Genomic DNA, 18,626 nt, shown 5'->3' on the forward strand with positions numbered 1-18,626 from the left:
CAGGAGCCAGGGTAGGAGTGGGGAATGGGGGATGGGGGGAGCTCAATGACAATCACTCCTCACATGATTCTATTGTAGGAATACTTCTCTTCCCATTCTTGTATCATATTCAGGAATCTCAAAACTCTATTACAAAGTACATATTAATTAATATTTCCAGCTTATTAATTTATTCATGCACTCAATAAACATCATTTAAGCACTGTCTACGTACTGTGCTTTGTGTTAACTGCTGGGGAAACAAAGATAACTAAAATATATTCCCTGACTTATATGTCCTCAAATAAGCAGGAGAGACAAGATATCCAGACCAATAATTACAGTAAGTTCTAGAACACAGAGGGCAAGGAGGGCACCCAGGAAGTAGTGATACTGGAACTGAGTTTTTTGAGCTAACTAGGAGCATACCAGAAGACCAAGAGAGGAAGAGCAGTCCAAACAGAGGGAATAGCCATGGAAAACCCTTGTTTTCTCCACGGGTAAGGTGGGAAGTCTGCAAAAGTGTACTCTGATTTGGGTTCTAGGAACTGAGGATGAAAAACGGAGTGAAATGGGATAGGACTGGCCCATGGAGTTTGAAACCAAGGAGCCCCCAAAGGCAGTATTCAGGAATAAAGGCATGATTAAACCCAGTGGAAAATAAAACCCATACACAATCCTAACGGGACCAAGTAGGAAGGCAAAAACCAGCAACAGCGAAGTGGGAACTGGAGGAAGCACAGGTTTGGGACTGGGGTAGGAGGGAGAGCCTGGAGAGAAGCACACAGCTATAGGGGATTTTTAGAGGCAGGCTAAGGGCATGTCTGGAGTGAGGGAGGGCAGTGTTAAAGGCACAGAACCTGTTCAGGCAGGTATGGAAGCAAGACAAAGCGTATCATTGTGAGGGAGTTAAGGTCAGTCATCATGACTGATGTCCAGATGATTGAAGAGGATGGTAGAGAAGAGGCAGTCAGGGCCTCCATGATGAGGAAGTACCCTCAGGAGACTGAACATCATCCTCCCAGCTAGGATTTCCCACGGGGTGGCATGGGCACCACTGGCAGTTATCAATGTGTTGATTCATGGTTTACAAACAATATTTTAAAGATTTTTAGGAAGTTCCTTAAAAAAAACTAAAAATAGAGCTACCATATGATCCTGCAATCCCGCTCCTGGGCGTATATCCGGAGAAAACCATAATTCAAAAAGATACATTCACCCCAATGTTCATTGCAGCACTATTTACAATAGCCAAGACTTGGAAGCAACCTAAATGTCCAACAACAGATGAATGGATAAAGAATATGTGGTATACTTATACAATGAATATTACTCAGCCATAAAAAAGAATGAAATAATGCCATTTGCAGCAACATGAATGGACCTAGAGATTATCATACTAAGTGAACTAAGCCAGACAAAAACAAATATCATATGATATCAGTTATATGTGGAATCTAAAAAAAATGATACAAATGAACTTATATACAAAACAGAAATAGACCCACAGACATAGTAAACAAACTTATGGGAACCAAAGGGGAAAGGGGTAGGGGGGAGGGATAAAATAGGAGTTTGAGAATAACATATACATACTACTACATACAAAATAGATAACCAACAAGGACAAACCATGTAGCACAGGAAATTATACTCAATATTTTGGTAATAACCTATAAGGGAAAAAATCTGAAAAAAAACACGTATGTGTGTATAACTGAATCACTTTGCTGTATACCTGAAAACTAACACAACTTTGTAAATTAACTATACTTCAAAAAAATTTTTTTTAAGATTTTTAGTAGTTTTGTATTTATTTTTATACAAATTAGAAAAATATGTACTTAGCACCTCAAATCCAAAATTATATGGATACAAAAACTGCTTAAGATGAAGTAAACATACATAGTACCACAGTGAGCTGATCTATAGTAAAAATTAAGAAAATACAAAAGATAGTATTAATACAGATACACCAAAAACTTGAGAAGGTGGCCTATAAATGACTAAAGTTTGAAAATGTTGGTAATAAGCAATGGGGAGCCCGTGAAAAGTTTTAGGTATTGGACTATATCCTAGAACATTGTTCTTGCAGGGGCAGGGGTAGGTTGGGAACTAGAGGTATCTGTTAAGGGGGACTGCATTTCCCTTCCAGAACCATTGTAGACTCTACCTACTTTTTGAGTTCACGTTTCAATATAAACTCTAATTTGAACTCTGAAGTCCTTAGACAATTCTGTAAGAACCAACTTTGAATAATTTTAAATACCTATGACTTTATTTTAATTTTGAACAACTGGATTATATATTTAAGTGAATAATTTTGGTAGAAATGTGCAGTGGTCAAAATGACTTCCATGGTGTGGAATAATGAGATACTAACCATGTCTACCGAATGCTAGTAAATCTGTGTCCCTGTAATTATTAAGTTAATTTGATTTACATAGACCTGGTAACATTTTAAAAAATATGTCTGGTACATTATGTATTAATCATGATTTTTTAATTTTCTATATTTCATGATAATTTGACATCTGGGGGCCTTGTGAACTGAGGAGGAACTGCCCATCCCAAGATTAGCTAATTCCTAGAGATATTAAACAATTTGCTTGTAAGCATACCTTTTATATGCAAACCAACCCATCCTAAGTCCAATCCATCCTAAACCATACAAAGTATGCTTGTAAACATACCTTTTATATGCAAACAACCCACTCTAAGTCCATCCTATGGACTTCCACCCACCTCCTTTTATCAGACACCTGCAGTCTGGGACACTATCTGGCTGCCCTCAGTCACCCCAAAGCCGGGTACTGGACAACTAGAGATCACTCCCATAGCCCAGAGCCTGCCAAAATTATTCAAACTATTCCCTCCTAAACCTGCTCAGCTGCTTACCCAGCTTGCCCATTCTTTCCCAAGAAAACCAAAATAAAAGTTGTTGCCATGCCTTCCCCTCACTCCTTCTGCCTCCTGACCAACAGTGGTGCTTCTACATGTGGTCTTGCATGTCTTGGTACGTCTCTTCTTCTTGGGAACTGTAAGCAAAAAAATCTTTTTTCGAAAACAGTTGTCTCTGCGTCTCATGTAGTGAAAAGCCATCTACATTAACTATCTATGGTAATCATCCTCTCATGCAATCAAGGATTGGATTTGTAAGAAATTTGAGCTCAGAGTAACTTACACATTGCAAAATGACACTACGGGCTGCAAGGCAGCATTCTTTCTTGGTTCCAGGAAGAAATCCAAAAAGGACTTTTTCCCAGCCAACATACCCATTTTTCCATATCTTCCTACATGAGATGTTGTTTTTGTATGCCAGGGTAAATTAACTGCTGTAACAAATAACCCTAAATCTCAATTGCTTAAGATAATAAAATTTACTTCTTAATCACCAAAATCCAATGCAGGTGTTCATAGCTGGACAGCTCTCCTGGCTGCCTCCGTGACTTAGTTATCAAGTATTCTTTCATCCTGTTATGCTGCCAGTTTCAAAACGTGGTCTCCAAGGTCACCAGAGAAGGTGAGACAATTATGGAAAAGGCCTATCAGATACACACTCAACTTTAGGCACAAATGACAATCAAAATGTCTACATACATTCTATTGGTGAGAAGTAGACACATCCCCCTACCCCTTCCAATGATGCCAGGGAACTAAGAAATAGTCTCTAGCTGGGCAGCCACTTCAAAGCAACCACTCTGCACTAAAAAAGAGCTCAAACCTTTCATAGTCAGCTAACCATTTTTCATTAATTCAAGACATGTGACCCAGGCCTGCATTCTGGTGATAGAGTAACTATGGGTTGGTCAAGTGATAATGTAAAACAGTGGTTTTTAACTGCTTGGGGGGTCATGAATCTTATAAAATGTATGGACTCTCTCCCTAGAATAACATATAAGCATAATAAACACACACAATTTTCACGGAATTTCAGGAGCTTCATGGATTCCCTGAAGCCCATCACTGAAATTATTAGAGGGTCATAGATCTATACTCTTGGTGTAGTTGAGATTATTTGGCTTGAGTTATATTTTGAATAGTAATGTAAATCATGAACCATGAGCCAACTTAGATTTTTTTCCTGCTAGATCGAGTTTTTAAATTTCAATGCTAGAACTAAGAGATTCAGAATATCAGCAGTGTGTCATCCAACTTTTAGATGCCAGTTTTGCACTGAGCAGACATTCTTATCTCTACTACTGCAAAAGACTTTATGGTGATATCCTGCCATCCGTTTGCCACTCTCCAATCCATTCTACATGACAACCATAGTGACATCTAAAAATTCTAATTTTTTCACGTCACTCCCTCTTAAAGACCTTTCAGTGGATAAAGACCTAAACCCCTTAACATGGCGTACACGCCCTGAATAAACCTTCCCTACCTGATTCTCACATTGTTTGCTGCTTTGTTTTTTTGTACTCCCTCCAACTTTACGTTTGGTAGTATATATATGTCCATGCCACTCTCACTTTGTCCCAGCTTACCCTTCCCCCTCCCCGTATCCTCAAGACCATTCTCTAGTAGGTCTGCATCTTTATTCCTGTCCTGCCCCTAGATTCCTCATGACCTTTTTTTTTTTTAATTCCACATATATGTGTTAGCATACAGTATTTGCTTTTGTCTCTCTGACCCACTTCACTCTGTATGACAGTCTCTAGGCTTCATTCTTTATATAGTTAACTGCTATTCTTCCTTCAGATCTCAGCTCAGCTGTCATTTCTTCAGAGATGCCTTCACAGAGACATAAAGTAAGTCAGGTCTCCTATATGTTCTTAGGGTACCCTGTAAGCTTTCCTCTTAGTGAGCATCATGGTTTATAACTATGTGTGATTATTTGATTTGTATGGGTCACTCCGACTAAAAGGTAAGGTCCATGAGGGAAGAAACTGTGAGCACCTGGTGCCACAACTCAGCACCTGGCTTAGCACACGGACTGTAACGGGAATTCAACATTTGTTGAATATTAGATGAATGAGGATGGATGAACGAATGAATGAAGAATGTTGCCTATGTTTTACTCTATATCTTGAGAAAGAAAAAGCTAAGTGATAAAGGTCTTGAAACCAAATTATTTTCTCATTCTGAGAAGTGAATAGAATAACCAAGTCAGTAAATAGTATAATTTTAAGGAACTTCACAGTTAGGCAATGACTTTACTGTGTGGCATAGCAACCTCTTCTCTTAGATGACGTCTAATCCAATAGGAGAAACAAGCAGTAAAACATGTGTCTATCATTATTTTATATTTACCACAAAGAGAAGGGCTCATGGAAGAGGACTATCATACAAGGAACTGGTAAGTAAGAGACTATTGGATTAATCCAGGAAGGCTTCCTGGGGGAGATGGTCCTTTGGGTATAGTTTGAAGGCCTCTTTATGACACTTCTTTAATTGAAATATATTTGATTGCCTGAGTGCCAACGAAAGATTTTCCCCACAAATCTTGCTCCCCAGCTTTTCTGTGTTGCTGTCACAAGGATAAAGCTATAAGTTATGAGAAAGGCTGAAAGGCAAAGATTAGGCTGGCATTTTAGTTCCCCAGCAGAGAACAAGACATTATTTTACTATATATATATATATTTTTTTAATTGAAGTATAGTTGATTTACAATGTGTTAGTTTCTGGTGTACAGAAAAGTGATTCAGTTATATACATATATATGTATGTATATGTATATATATTCTTTTCAGATTCCTTTCCATTATAGTTTATTACAAGATGTTGAAAATAGTTCCCTGTGCTAGACAGTAGGACCTTCCCCTCTGCCCCTACCCCACTTTCCCCTTTGATAACCGTAAGTTTGTTTTCTATGCCTGTGAGTCTGTTTCTGTTTTGTAAATAAGTTCATTTGTATCATTTTTTAGATTCCCCATATAAGTGATATATAATATTTGTCTTTCTCTCTCTGACTTACTTCATTTAGTATATAATCTCTAGGTCCATACATGTTGCTGCAAACGGCATTATTTTATTCTTTTTATGGCTGAGTAATATTCCACTGTATATCTACACCACATCTTCTTTATCCATTCATCTGTTGATGGACATTTAGGTTGTTTCCATGTCCTGGCTATTGTAAATAGTGCTGCAATGAACACTGGGGTGCATGTATGTTTTCAAATTAGAGTTTTCTCTGGATATATGCCCAGGAGTGGGATTGCTGGATCATATGGAGAAAAAGACTTTAAACAGTTGTGTCTCATACTCTCTCTGGTAGATTTTATTGTTTTTCAAAATAGTCACTGTGTCTCCATGTGGGAGGATTTTACATTCCTGTAAGACTCAGTTATGTGATTTCCTTTGACAAATGACACAGCAGTGGAAGTGACATATGCAGAAGCTTTGAGAGCTGTTGTGAGGTTCCACCACCTCTCTCTTTTTTCCCTCTGACACAAAGCCCATCATGTCCTCAAATGAGGCTCTATCAACCTGGATTTCAAGGTGGTGAGTATAAGGAACAGAGCCACGACCGACCTCCAGCCAACATGTAACATGACCAACACATTAGCTTTATTCCTGTAAGACACTAAAATTTGAGGGTTGTTTGTTACTGCAGTATTACCCAGTAAAAGATGACTGATACACTTTCCTTCACAAAAACTATATATAATTCAACTCAAATTTAGAGCTCTACACCTAATGAAAGAATGATCATTCTTATTTGGATGGATCATCTACCATTTTTATCCAAATGCACGGCTTTAGGAAGGTACAAATGCAGTCGTGAGAGAAAAAGTGGAATTCTCAACCATTGGAGCCAATGGACTAACTTCTGAATTCACTGATTTGAAGGCTGTGGAAGCCAGCTTGCCTTGTAGCTTTCTACTGAAAGTCCAGGAGGACTCCACTTTACATAGAGAGGAACACTAACAATAGATTCATGACAACTAGATGAGGATTTCCTTTCTTGGGAAGGAAAATTGATGAAACAAATAAATAAATCTGCTGATTTACACTAGAAAAATAGGAGTCAGAGCTCATCATGATATCATTTTTAATAGTAATATCTCATAGAGAAATAAAAAGAAACGTTTTCAAGACAAAATTAGTTTATAAAAATTGGCTAAGTTCTTGCTTAACGTTCCTTCCTCCTCCTCCTCTCCTCTTCTTCCCATTCCTCCTCCTTTTCTCTTCTCTGTCTTTCTTCCTTGTCCTTTCCTCAAATCAACTCATGGCCATCTTTGGAAGATGCAAAGATGATAGATATAAATAGATGTAGACATCCAAAGAAGATATACAGATGGCCAAAAAGCACATGAAAAGATGCTCAACATCACTAATTATTAGAGAAATGCAAATCAAAACTACAATGAGGTATCACCTCACACTGGTCAGAATGGCCATCATCAAAAAGCCTACAAACAATAAATGCTGAAGAGAGTTGGAGAAAAGGGAACCCTCCGACACTGTTGGTGGTAATGTAAATTGGTTCAACCACTATGGGAAACAGTATGGAGATTCCTTAAAAAACTAGAAGTAGAACTACCATATGATCCTGCAATTCCACTCCTGGGCATATATCCAGAGAAAACCATAATCTGAAAAGACACATGCACCCTAATGTTCATTGCAGCACTATTTACAATAGCCAGGACATGGAAGCAACCTAAATGTCCATCAACACAGGAATGGATAAAGAAGATGTGGTACATATATATAATGGAATATTACTCAGCCATAAAAAAGAATGAATATAGCTGATTCACTTTGTTATAAGGCAGAAACTAACACACCATTGTAAAGCAATTATACTCCAATAAAGATGTTAAAAAAAAAAGAATGAAATATTACCATTTGCAGCAACATGGATGGACCTAGTATCATACTCAGTGAAGTAAGTCAGACAGAGAAAGACAAATATCATATGATATCACTTATATGTGGAATATAATTTTTAAAAAATGATACAAATGAACGTATTTACAAAACAGAAAGAGACTTACAGATATCGAAAACAAACTAATGGTTACCAAAGGGGAAATGTGGGGGGAGGTGGGTAAATCAGGAGCTTGGGATGAACATACATACACTACTATATGTAAGATAGACAACCAACAAGGACCTACAGTATAGCACAGGGAACTCTACTCAGTATTCTGTGATAACCTATATGAGAAAAGAATCTTAAAAAGAATGAATATATGTATACATATAACTGAATCACTTTGCTTTACACCTGAAACTAACACAATTTTGTAAATCAGCTATACTCCAATAAAATAAAAATAAATAAATAAATAAATAGGCATAGACATACAGAATGATAGCTATATCCCTATTGAAAGAAAAAGATTAAATATACATTTATTTCTAAGAGTTCATAATTCTAAAACATTAATAAAAGAACTTGCTTAACCCTAAACCTCTAAAGCTTGAAAAGCCCTCTAAAAACCGCTTGAAATTTGAGGGGTTTTGATACTTTCCTTTAAGTATGCCAAAGTGTATTCTCATTTCCCAGTGTATTCTCATTTCCCGCTCCGCGGCATGTGGGATCTTCCCAGACCAGGGCACGAACCCATCTCCCCTGCATCGGCAGGTAGACTCAACAACTGTGCCACCAGGGAAGCCCGAAATGTGAATTTTTAAACTAGAATTAAAATTCAAAACTGTAGGATATCTCTTGGAAATTTTAAATCTAGTAGCAATAACAAAAACAAAGTTTTATTAGAAAAGCTTAAAGTATGCTCATTTTTCCCCCTGTGCTATAGGAAAAAGAACTTGCTACTCACATATCAAGCTACCAAGAGAACTCCATAAATTATTTTCTGCTTGGGCTAACTTTGCATTACTCTTACCCATCCTGTGTACTCCTTAAAGGATTATCGTAAGGTACACAAAAGAAAGACGTGGTTTTATTGCAAAATTATCTCTAAACCAGGAGTGCTGACCTAATTTGACTTTTCTTCTTATCAGACAATGTTAAAATGTAATTTTCCCTATTATTAAATCTGAATATAAATTAAGAGCTACTGCTTAAATATACATATCATGTCACTATAAAATTTGAAACTGAGTCTTATAAACACTCAAGAGAATTCAAACACACAAAGAATTACTGTTAGATCAAGTAGCCACCTGTTAGATCAAGAGACCACAAACTCAACACTGCTTCACATCTATGCAATTTTCTTGATGTAGTACTTACTTTTTTGGAAACTGCCTTCATAGCAATGAATTTACACAATTAAATTTAATTTTATTATTATAGTCATACCCTGTGTTTCACCAAAAGCCTATTGCCTTTTTTTTAACCATTGATGTTTTTCTACAGACTCAGCTCCTGATTATTTCCTACTATTAAAAAAAATGAAATTAAAAAAATGAAATTTGTCTTCAAAGGGCAACCATCTGTTACCAACCAAGATCATTTGGAAAGAATATTAATCAGGTTCTTTAAAATATTTAAAGAAAATTTGATTAGCCATGGCAAGAACATCGGGATAAGCACATGGCCTTCCAATCTTTACTACAGGAAGAGATTGCTTTCATCAGTATGAACACACTCTGGCACACTTCTTAAAAATCAGTCTTTTTCATTTGAATAACCAACGTCATATAGTTTATGCTTGTACAAATGTACCTCTAAGTTTTTTCTATAAGGTGGTTTGAAGCCAAAGCTGAAAAATGTTCTGTTACACATCTTAGACTATTACTTCTTTTATTCTTTGTGTAGAAAGAGCAGAAACATTTAAGCTGTAATGATTTTCATCTGCTCAATGCAGCCACAATGCCAACAGATCTTAGTTGATTAATGCTTGAAATATAAAAATTCAAATGTGTACTCTGCATATATGTGTGCGTGAATATGTGTGGCTGGGGATGGGGGAAGGTTATTTGTGGTTTAATTATTCTTAGTAAAAAAGTTTCTTCAACCTGCTCCAAGACAGCAATTCCAACTAATCTGCGCTAGAGACTTTTGGGGCATTTGGAGAGGAGAGAAGGCCTTTAATTCCCCCTTTCTCCATTAGCCTACATCCTCTTTACCTCCTTCAGATACCCTGGCTCAGCATGGGTTACAGACATCAGAATCTCCTCAATGAGTAGGTTGCCCTTTCCACCTGGAGCTAGGGCTGCTGTCTGAATGGGAATGGAAAAGCTGTGAGCAACACCTAAGAAAGGACGGTTCCCTCTTTCTCTTAGAACTCCACACTGAAAACCTAGAAAAAAGAAAAGGGGCATAGGAAAGTAGACCCATATGCCAGGTTGCTGGGCAATAGAATGTAGGAAAGGTTATCAGAAGACGCTCTGGAGTTAAGCTAGCTGGGATTGAATTCTGACTCTGAGCTTCCTTTGTGAACCTAGACAAGATCTATAAATTATCTGTGCCTCAGTTTTCTCATCTATAAAATGGGTATAATACTGCCTATATTATAGAGTTATTAGAACAGTTCTTGAAACCTGATGAGCACTCAGTTGATATTAACTAAAATTATTATTAATAACTATCATCTACTGAGAGCTTACTGTGTTTCCAAGTGCCCCATTAATATAGCTCACACTTCCCTTAGAATTCTTTTCATGGATTTCCACTTTCCAAAGTGAAATCAAATCTCAACCACCTATTTAATGGTGATGTTTCCTTTCTTTGGTTAGCACAATCATTGGTTGATAGTACACAGAAATATGTCATTTTAATTTTTTGTAACAGTAAATTTTACATTTTTCAACACACATGCCAATTCCTTGAATATATAAAATGAGAATTTAACAATCATGAAAACAAATTTATAGCCTTCACTCACCCCCACTGCACCTTCATTCTATTCATTCTTCAGTGTCAACCAAGACAACTCATATCCTAAGAGAAAAGACAGGACAGAAATCAGAAGTCAATGCAACCCATTCTGCCCAACTTCTAAGCATGGTTACTGAGCTAAATATATCCATGCTCTATGGCAGTGAGAAGGATTGAACATCCTGCCAAGGGAGCCACAGTTATGACAGCAATTGTGAAAAGCTGGCGACCTTGCTGGAGACTGTGAGGGAGACCAGTGCTAGATACTTCGTGAGCTGTCATGGACGGAGTGCAGGGCCTATTTAAGGAACCAAGGCTTCAGTGAAGAAGCCTCATCCTTTTGTAAATGAAAGGGCAGAGGCTTCCTTCCAGCCCCCTTAGCGGCTTTCTCCAAGCTGCCTCAGCTCAAGAGCCTGAATCTAATTCCAGATATTTTTCATTTGTCTGCAAACCACTACATGGACAACAGAAATTCAGGCCCAGGAAGTAATTTGCAGCAACTCCAAATTATCTACTCTCCTGGAAAGCCCACTTTAAAACCAGATTTTTAAAGGAAGTAGAATTTTGGAAGGGACCCACAATTCTTTTTTGCATCACAGGGAAAACAGCGTCCCTGTAATCCCTTCATTTAAAAAAAGTTCTCATGGATTAATCTCCCCTAGGCAGATATAATTACTGGTATTTCAACTCCATAAGCAATTCAACTGCAATAAATAAACTAAAATAATGAGAATAATCTTATAATAACCACACACTATACATGATCAATATCTTTCTTTCATTCTTTATATACAAGATCTCTACCTTCCCATTTCTATCACTATTTCCCAACTCTGATAAGAAAACACTCTGAATAACTCTGAGAAATGTCCCGTGGGATTACTCTAAAGGACATAATTGCAGCTACTGAGAAAGAGACTCAACGTAATTAAGATTCAATTAGTATAAAATTGTTTTCAGAGATTGATAATTGTACCTTGGGCTTTACAATAACCAAACTTAATGCCTGTAACCTCCCCCAGACAGAGGGCAGGTGCCTTCCCACACATCTGCCACATTGTTTCACTGTATCTTGAAGTGTGGCCAATCATAGTTTTGTGTATGTTTTTTCCCAGACACACAATTTTATTTATCTCAGACAGTTTATATATTTGCAAATGACAGCACTTACAAGGGCTGCAAGTGTCTATTGAGAAAATTAACCTGTATGCTATTGTTGGAAATGCTGCTCCCTCCCTCTGGGAAGTGTCTTTTGATTGCTTTCTCATCTAAACTGTTTTATCCTCTCACTGCCTTCTTTCAGTGTAACCCAAACTAGATTGCTTACCGCTAGTGCCATAACCCCCTCTTCTCACTAGGCGCAGAGTTAGAATATATTTTTCAGCCTCTTTTTTTCACCATAGGGTGGAACCTATGCCTGAGATCTTGATAACAAAGCATGTGCAAAAGTGATGGGTGCCATTTCCAGTCCTGGGCCATTAGAACCTTCTACGCATGACTCTTGCTCTCTTTTCCTGGCTGAATGGAGAGGACTCTGAGGACCTAGGGCAGGTTGTGGAGCCTTTAGATGGAAGGACTTGCGCCCATGCCCCTGAATGACTGTGTAGAACAAGGCCTACTCCACCTGACCCTGCCATTGCACACTGACCTATGATGTAAGGAAGAAATAAATCTTTGTTGTGGTAAGAAACTTAGAACTGAGGTTTAAGTTCTAAGTTTAGAACTGGGGGCTTATCTGTTACAGCGACTAGCACTGTTTATCAAAGACAGTTGTTTTTTCACTTGCTTCTGTCTCTCCATTTCCACGGTCATCTCATATTTTCCTCCATTTCTTCTTTTCTTTCATTTATACTGCAAATAATTATTGTGTGCCCAACATACATGCTGGTAACAAAGTACATCCTATGTTAACTGTGTTCAAAGTAGTCCAAATGAATAATCAACCACCTTACGATTTGACAAGCCCAATTATGTAGGCCTACTAATTCTTTAAGAGAAGTGTCAGCAAACTACAATCTGGCTGTTTTGTTAAATTAAATTTTAGGGGAACATAGCCATGCTCATTCATTTACATCTTATCTGTAGTGTAGTGACCTTGGAACCTCCAAGAAAGCAAGAATGACCAATAAGGCCTTGTAACCTGCAGCTTTCTTGCTACACTAGCTGAGTTGAATAGTGATGACAGAGACTGTCCTAAAAAATCTAGTATTTTCTGGTCCTTTGCAGACAAAGTTTAAGAAAAAGCTTTAAACATTTTGGAAAGGATTCTCAAAGGAGAATATGCATGAATTGGGTTTTGGAGGAGTTCACTGTGGTAGAAAAAGAGGAAGAGTGCATTCTGGGGAGGGATAATAATAGCCAAGCAAAAAATATGTAAGTTTAAAGGTTACTCAGACAGCACTGAGAGAATGATCTTCCCCTTCATCACCAGTTACTAGTGGGAAGGAGCAACAGGAAGCATCATACCAAAGGGAAATGTTTTGAAACAAGCAAACCTCTTGACTTCAGCCTCTTCATTTTGCCTGAGTACAAAATTTTAATAAATAATATCAACACTAAATAGCTTCAAGCTCAACTACAGATAAGTGAGCTGTAAATCTTCATCCATCACTTATCAATAAACTGTAACAGAGTTCTGTTTCCAGGTAATCTTACACAGACACAAGAGACCTTTACACCTATGGTAATAGTAAGAAATATTTAGACAAAATAAAATCATACGTTTCTGTGAGATTTGCAAAGAGTGGCAGGTGCAAGGAAGCCTTAATGAAATGAATTACAGAGAGTATGTCACATCCCTTCTTAGATGAACAGAGGGTATGTAAGTTCCCACACCTGGGAGTGAATACCTGCTCTGCGTATGGAAGGATGGAGGAGCCAGCTTGTTGTAGCTTGGGATGTTTTGAGTGAAAGAGAAATCAGACAAATGTTATTAAACAGTGAAGCATAGCAGGGAAGACTAGAGCCTGACAGAGCCCTAAATGAAAAACGAATTGCTCAGCCTGAGAGATCTCCTTGACATAACCCCCAGATTATACTGAGAAGGAAATGGGAGGGAAAAACACATAATTACATAGTCTCTCACATTCCCATGATGCTCAATTTCTAGTGATCCTCCAGATTATTTTTTTTCTTTACCATCTTTATTGGAGTATAATTGCTTTACAGTGTTGTGTTCGTGTCTGCTGTATATCAAAGTGAATCAGCTATATGCACCCGTATATCCCCATATACCCTCCCTCTTGAGCCTCTCTCCCACCCTCCCTATCCCACCCCTCTAGGTGGTCACAGAGCACCGACTGATCTCTATGTGCTATGTGGCTCTTTCCCACTAGCTATCTATTTTGCACTTGGTAGTGTATATATGTCCATGCCACTCTCTCACTTCGTCCCAGCTTACCATTCCCCCTCCCCCTCCCCATGTCCTCAAGTCCATTCTCTACATCTGCGTCTTTATTCCTGCCCTGCAACTATGTTCATCAGAACGATTTTTTTTTTACATTCCATATATATGTGTTAGCATACAGTATTTGTTTTTTCTGACTTACTTCAATCTGTATGACAGACTGTAGGTCCATCCACCTCACTACAAATAACTCAAGTTCATTTCTTTTTATAGCTGAGTAATATTCCACTGTATATATGTGCCACATCTTCTCTATCCATTCATCTGTCAATGGACACTTAGGTTGCCTCCATGTCCTGGCTATTGTAAATAGAGCTGCAATGAACATTGTGGTACATGACTCTTTTTGAATCATGGTTTTCTCAGGGTATATGCCAAGTAGTGGGATTGCTGGGTCATATGGTAGTTCTATTTTTAGTTTTTTAAGGACCCTCCATACTGTTCTCCATAGTGGCTGTATCAGTTTACATTCCCGCCAATAGTGCAAGGGGGTTCCCTTTTCTCCACACCCCCTCCAGCATTTTTGTTTATAGATTTTTTTATGATGGCCATTCTGACCAGTGTGATGTGATACCTAATGTTAGTTTTGATTTGCATTTCTCTAATGATTAGTGATGTTGAGCATCTTTTCATGTGTTTGTTGGCAATCTGTATATCTTCTTTGGAGAAATGTCTATTTAGGTCTTCTGCCCATTTTTGGATTGGGTTGTTTGTTTTTTTGGTATTGAGCTTCATGAGCTGCTTGTATATTTTGGAGATGAATCGTTTGCCAGTTTCTTCGTATGCAAATATTTTCTCCCATTCTGAAGGTTGTCTTTTCGTCTTGTTTATGGTTTCCTTTGCTGTGCAAAAGCTTTTAATTTCATTAGGACCCATTTGTTTACTTTTGCTTTTATTTCCATCTCTATAGAAGGTGGGTCAAAAAGTATCTTGCTGTGATTTATGTCATAGAGTGTTCTGCCTATGTTTTCCTCTAAGTGTTTTATAGTGCCTGCCTGGCCTTACATTTAGGTCTTTAATCCATTTAGAGTTTATTTTTGTGTAGGGTGTTAGGAAGTGTTCTAATTTCATTCTTTTACATGTAGCTGTCCAGTTTTCCCAGCACCACTTATTGAAAGGGGTGTCTTTTCTCCACTGTATATTCTTGCCTCCTTTATCAAAGATAAGGTGACCATATGTGCGTGGGTTTATCCCTGGGCTTTCAATCTTGTTCCATTGATCTATATTTCTGTTTTTGTGCCAGTCATACTGTCTTGATTACTGTAGCTTTGTAGTATAGTCTGAAGTCTGGGAGCCTGATTCCTCCAGCTCCGTTTTTCTTTCTCAAGATTGCTTTGGCTGTTCGGGATCTTTTGTGTTTCCATACAAATTGTGAAATTTTTTGTTCCAGTTCTGTGAAAAATGCCAGTGGTAGTTTGATAGGGATTGCATTAAATCTGTAGATTGCTTTGGGTAGTAGAGTCATTTTCACAATGTTGATTCTTCCCATCCAAGAACATGGTATATCTCTCCATCTATCTGTATAATCTTTAATTTCTTTCATCAGTGTCTTATAATTTTCTGCATACAGGTCTTTTGTCTCCTTAGGTAGGTTTATTCCTAGGTATTTTATTCTTTTTGTTGTGATGGTAAATGGGAGTGTTTTCTTAATTTCACTTTCAGATTTTTCATCATTAGTGTATAGGAATGCCAGAGATTTCTGTGCATTAATTTTGTATCCTGCTACTTTACCAAATTCATTGATGAGCTCTAGTAGTTTTCTGGTAGCATCTTTAGGATTCTCTATGTATAGTATCATGTCATCTGCAAACAGTCACAGTTTTACTTCTTTTCTGATTTGGATTCCTTTTATTTCATTTTCTTCTCTGATTGCTAAAACTTCCAAAACTATGTTGAAAAACAGTGGTGAGAGTGGGCAACCCCGTCTTGTTCCTGATCTTAGAGAAAATGGTTTCAGTTTTTCACCACTGAGAATGATATTGACTGTGGGCTTGTCATATATGGCCTTTATTATGTTGAGGTAGGTTCCCTCTATGCCTACTCTCTGCAGAGTTTTTATCATAAATGGGTGCTGAATTTTGTTGAAAGCTTTTTCTGAATCTACTGAGATGATCATATGGTTTTTATCCTTCAGTTTGTTAATATGATGTACCACATTGATTTGCATATATTGAAGAATCCTTGCATTCCTGGGATAAATCCCACTTGACCATAGGGTATGATCCTTTTAATGTGTTCTTGGATTCTGTTTGCTAGTATTTTGTTGAGTATTTTTGCATCTATGTTCATCAGAGATATTGGCCTGTAGTTTTCCTTTTATTGTCACATCTTTGTCTACTTTTGGTGTCAGGGTGATGGTGGCCTTGTAGAATGAGTTTGGGAGTGTTTCTCCCTCTGCTATATTTTGGAAGAGTTGGAGAAGGATAGGTGTTAGCTCTTCTCTAAATGTGTGATAGAATTCACCTGTGAAGCCATCTGGTCCTGGGCTTTTGTTTGTTGGAACATTTCTAATCACAGTTTCAACTTTAGTGCTTGTGAGTAGTGCGTTTATATTTTCTACTTCTTCCTGGTTCGGTCTCGGAAGATTGTGCTTTTCTAAGAATGTGTCCATTTCTTCCAGGTTGTCCATTTTATTGACATATAGTTGCTTGTAGTAACCTCTCCTGATCCTGTGTATTACTTCTCCTTTTTCATTTCTAATTCTATTGATTTGAGTCTTCTCCCTTTTTTTCTTGATGAGTCTGGCTAATGGTTTATCAATTTTGTTTATCTTCTCTAAGAACCAGCTTTTTTTATTGATCTTTGTTATCTTTTCCTTCATTTCTTTTTCATTTATTTCTGACCTGATCTTTAGTATTTCTTTCCTTCTGCTAACTGTGGTGTTTTTTTGTTCTTCTTTCTCTAATTGCTTTAGGTGTAAGGTTAGGTTGTTTATTTGAGATTTTTCTTGTTTCTTGAGGTAGGATTGTATTGCTATAAAGTTCCCTCTTAAAACTGCTTTTGCTGTATCCCATAGGTTTTGGGTAGTCGTGTTTTGTCATTTGTTTCTAGGTATTTTTTGATTTCCTCTTTGATTTCTTCAGTGTTCTCTTGGTTATTTAGTAGCATATTGTTTAGTATCTATGTGTTTGTATTTTTTTACATTTTTTTTCCTGTAATTGATATCTAGTCTCATAGCACTGTGGTTGAAAAAGATACTTGATACAATTTCAATTTTCTTAAATTTACCAAGGCTGGATTTGTGACCCAAGATATGGTCTCCTGGAGAACATTCTACGAGCACTTGAGAAGGAAGTGTTTTTGGATGGAATGTCCTATAAATATCATTTAAGTCCACCTTGTTTAATGTGTCATTTAAAGCTTGTGTTTCCTTATTTATTTTCATTTTGTATGACCTGTACATTGGTGAAATTGGGATGTTAAAGTCCCCTACTATGATTGTGTTACTTTCGATTTCCCCTTTTATGGCTGTTAGCATTTTCCTTATGTACTGAGGTGCTCCTATGTTGGGTGCATAAATATTTACACTTTTTATATCTTCTTCTTGGATTGATCCCTTGATCATTATGTAGTGCTCTTCTTTGTCTCTTGCAATAGTCTTTATTTTAAAGTCTATTTTGTCTGATATAAGAATTGCTACTCCACCTTTCTTTTCATTTCCATTTGCATGGAATATCTTTTTCCATACCTGCACTTTCAGTCTGTGTGTGTCCCTAGGTCTGCAGTGGGTCTATTGTAGACAGCATATGTATGGGTCTTGTTTTTGGATCCAATCAGCCAGTCTATGTCTTTTGGTTGGAGCATTTAATCCATTTACATTTAAGGTAGTTATCAATATGTATGTTCCTATTACTGTTTTCTTAATTTTTGTTTTGGGTTTGTAGGTCTTTTCCTTCTCTTGCATTTCCTGCCTAGAGAAATTCCTTTAGCATTTGTTGTAAAGCTGGTTTGGTGGTGCTGAATGCTCTTAACTTTTGCATATGTGTAAAGGTTTTAATTTCCCCATCAAATCTGAATAAGATCCTTGCTGGGTAGAGTAATCTTGGTTGTAGTTTTTTCCCTTTCATCACTTTAAATATGTCCTTCCACTCCCTTCTGGCTTGCAGAGTTATTGCTGAAAAATCAGGTGTTTATCTTATGGGGATTCCCTTGTATGTTATTTTTTGCTTTTCCCTTGCTGCTTTTAATATTTTTTCTTTGTATTTAAGTTTTGATAGTTTGATTAATATGTGTCTTGGCCTGTTTCTCTTTGGGTTTTTCCTGTATGGGACTCTCTATGCTTCCTGGACTTGGGTGACTATTTCCTTTTCCATGTTAGGGAAGTTTTCGACTATAATCTCTTCAAATATTTTCTCAGACCCTTGTTTTTCTTTTCTTCTTCTGGGAGCCCTATAATTTGAGTATTTGTGTGTTTAATGTTGTCCTAGAGGTCTGTCAGACTGTCCTCAATTCTTTCCATTCTTTTTTCTTTATTCTGCTCCCTGGCAGTTATTTCCACCA

At 37.4% G+C, this 18,626-nt stretch overlaps 1 long non-coding RNA gene across 1 annotated transcript in view; it reads right to left on the bottom strand.

Moving 5' to 3' along the window:
• The window catches only part of LOC114885873, a 211,256-nt gene that overhangs the window by 167,561 nt on the left and 25,069 nt on the right, over positions 1-18,626 (bottom strand). The window contains exon 2 of the long non-coding RNA XR_003791204.1: positions 10,728-10,783. This is a non-coding gene — a long non-coding RNA (uncharacterized LOC114885873). The remainder of the gene's footprint in view (positions 1-10,727; positions 10,784-18,626) is intronic.

Source organism: Monodon monoceros, unplaced genomic scaffold (assembly GCF_005190385.1).
Source record: "Monodon monoceros isolate NGI ecotype Baffin Bay Population unplaced genomic scaffold, NGI_Narwhal_1 Super_Scaffold_6, whole genome shotgun sequence".
Taxonomy (NCBI): domain Eukaryota; kingdom Metazoa; phylum Chordata; class Mammalia; order Artiodactyla; family Monodontidae; genus Monodon; species Monodon monoceros.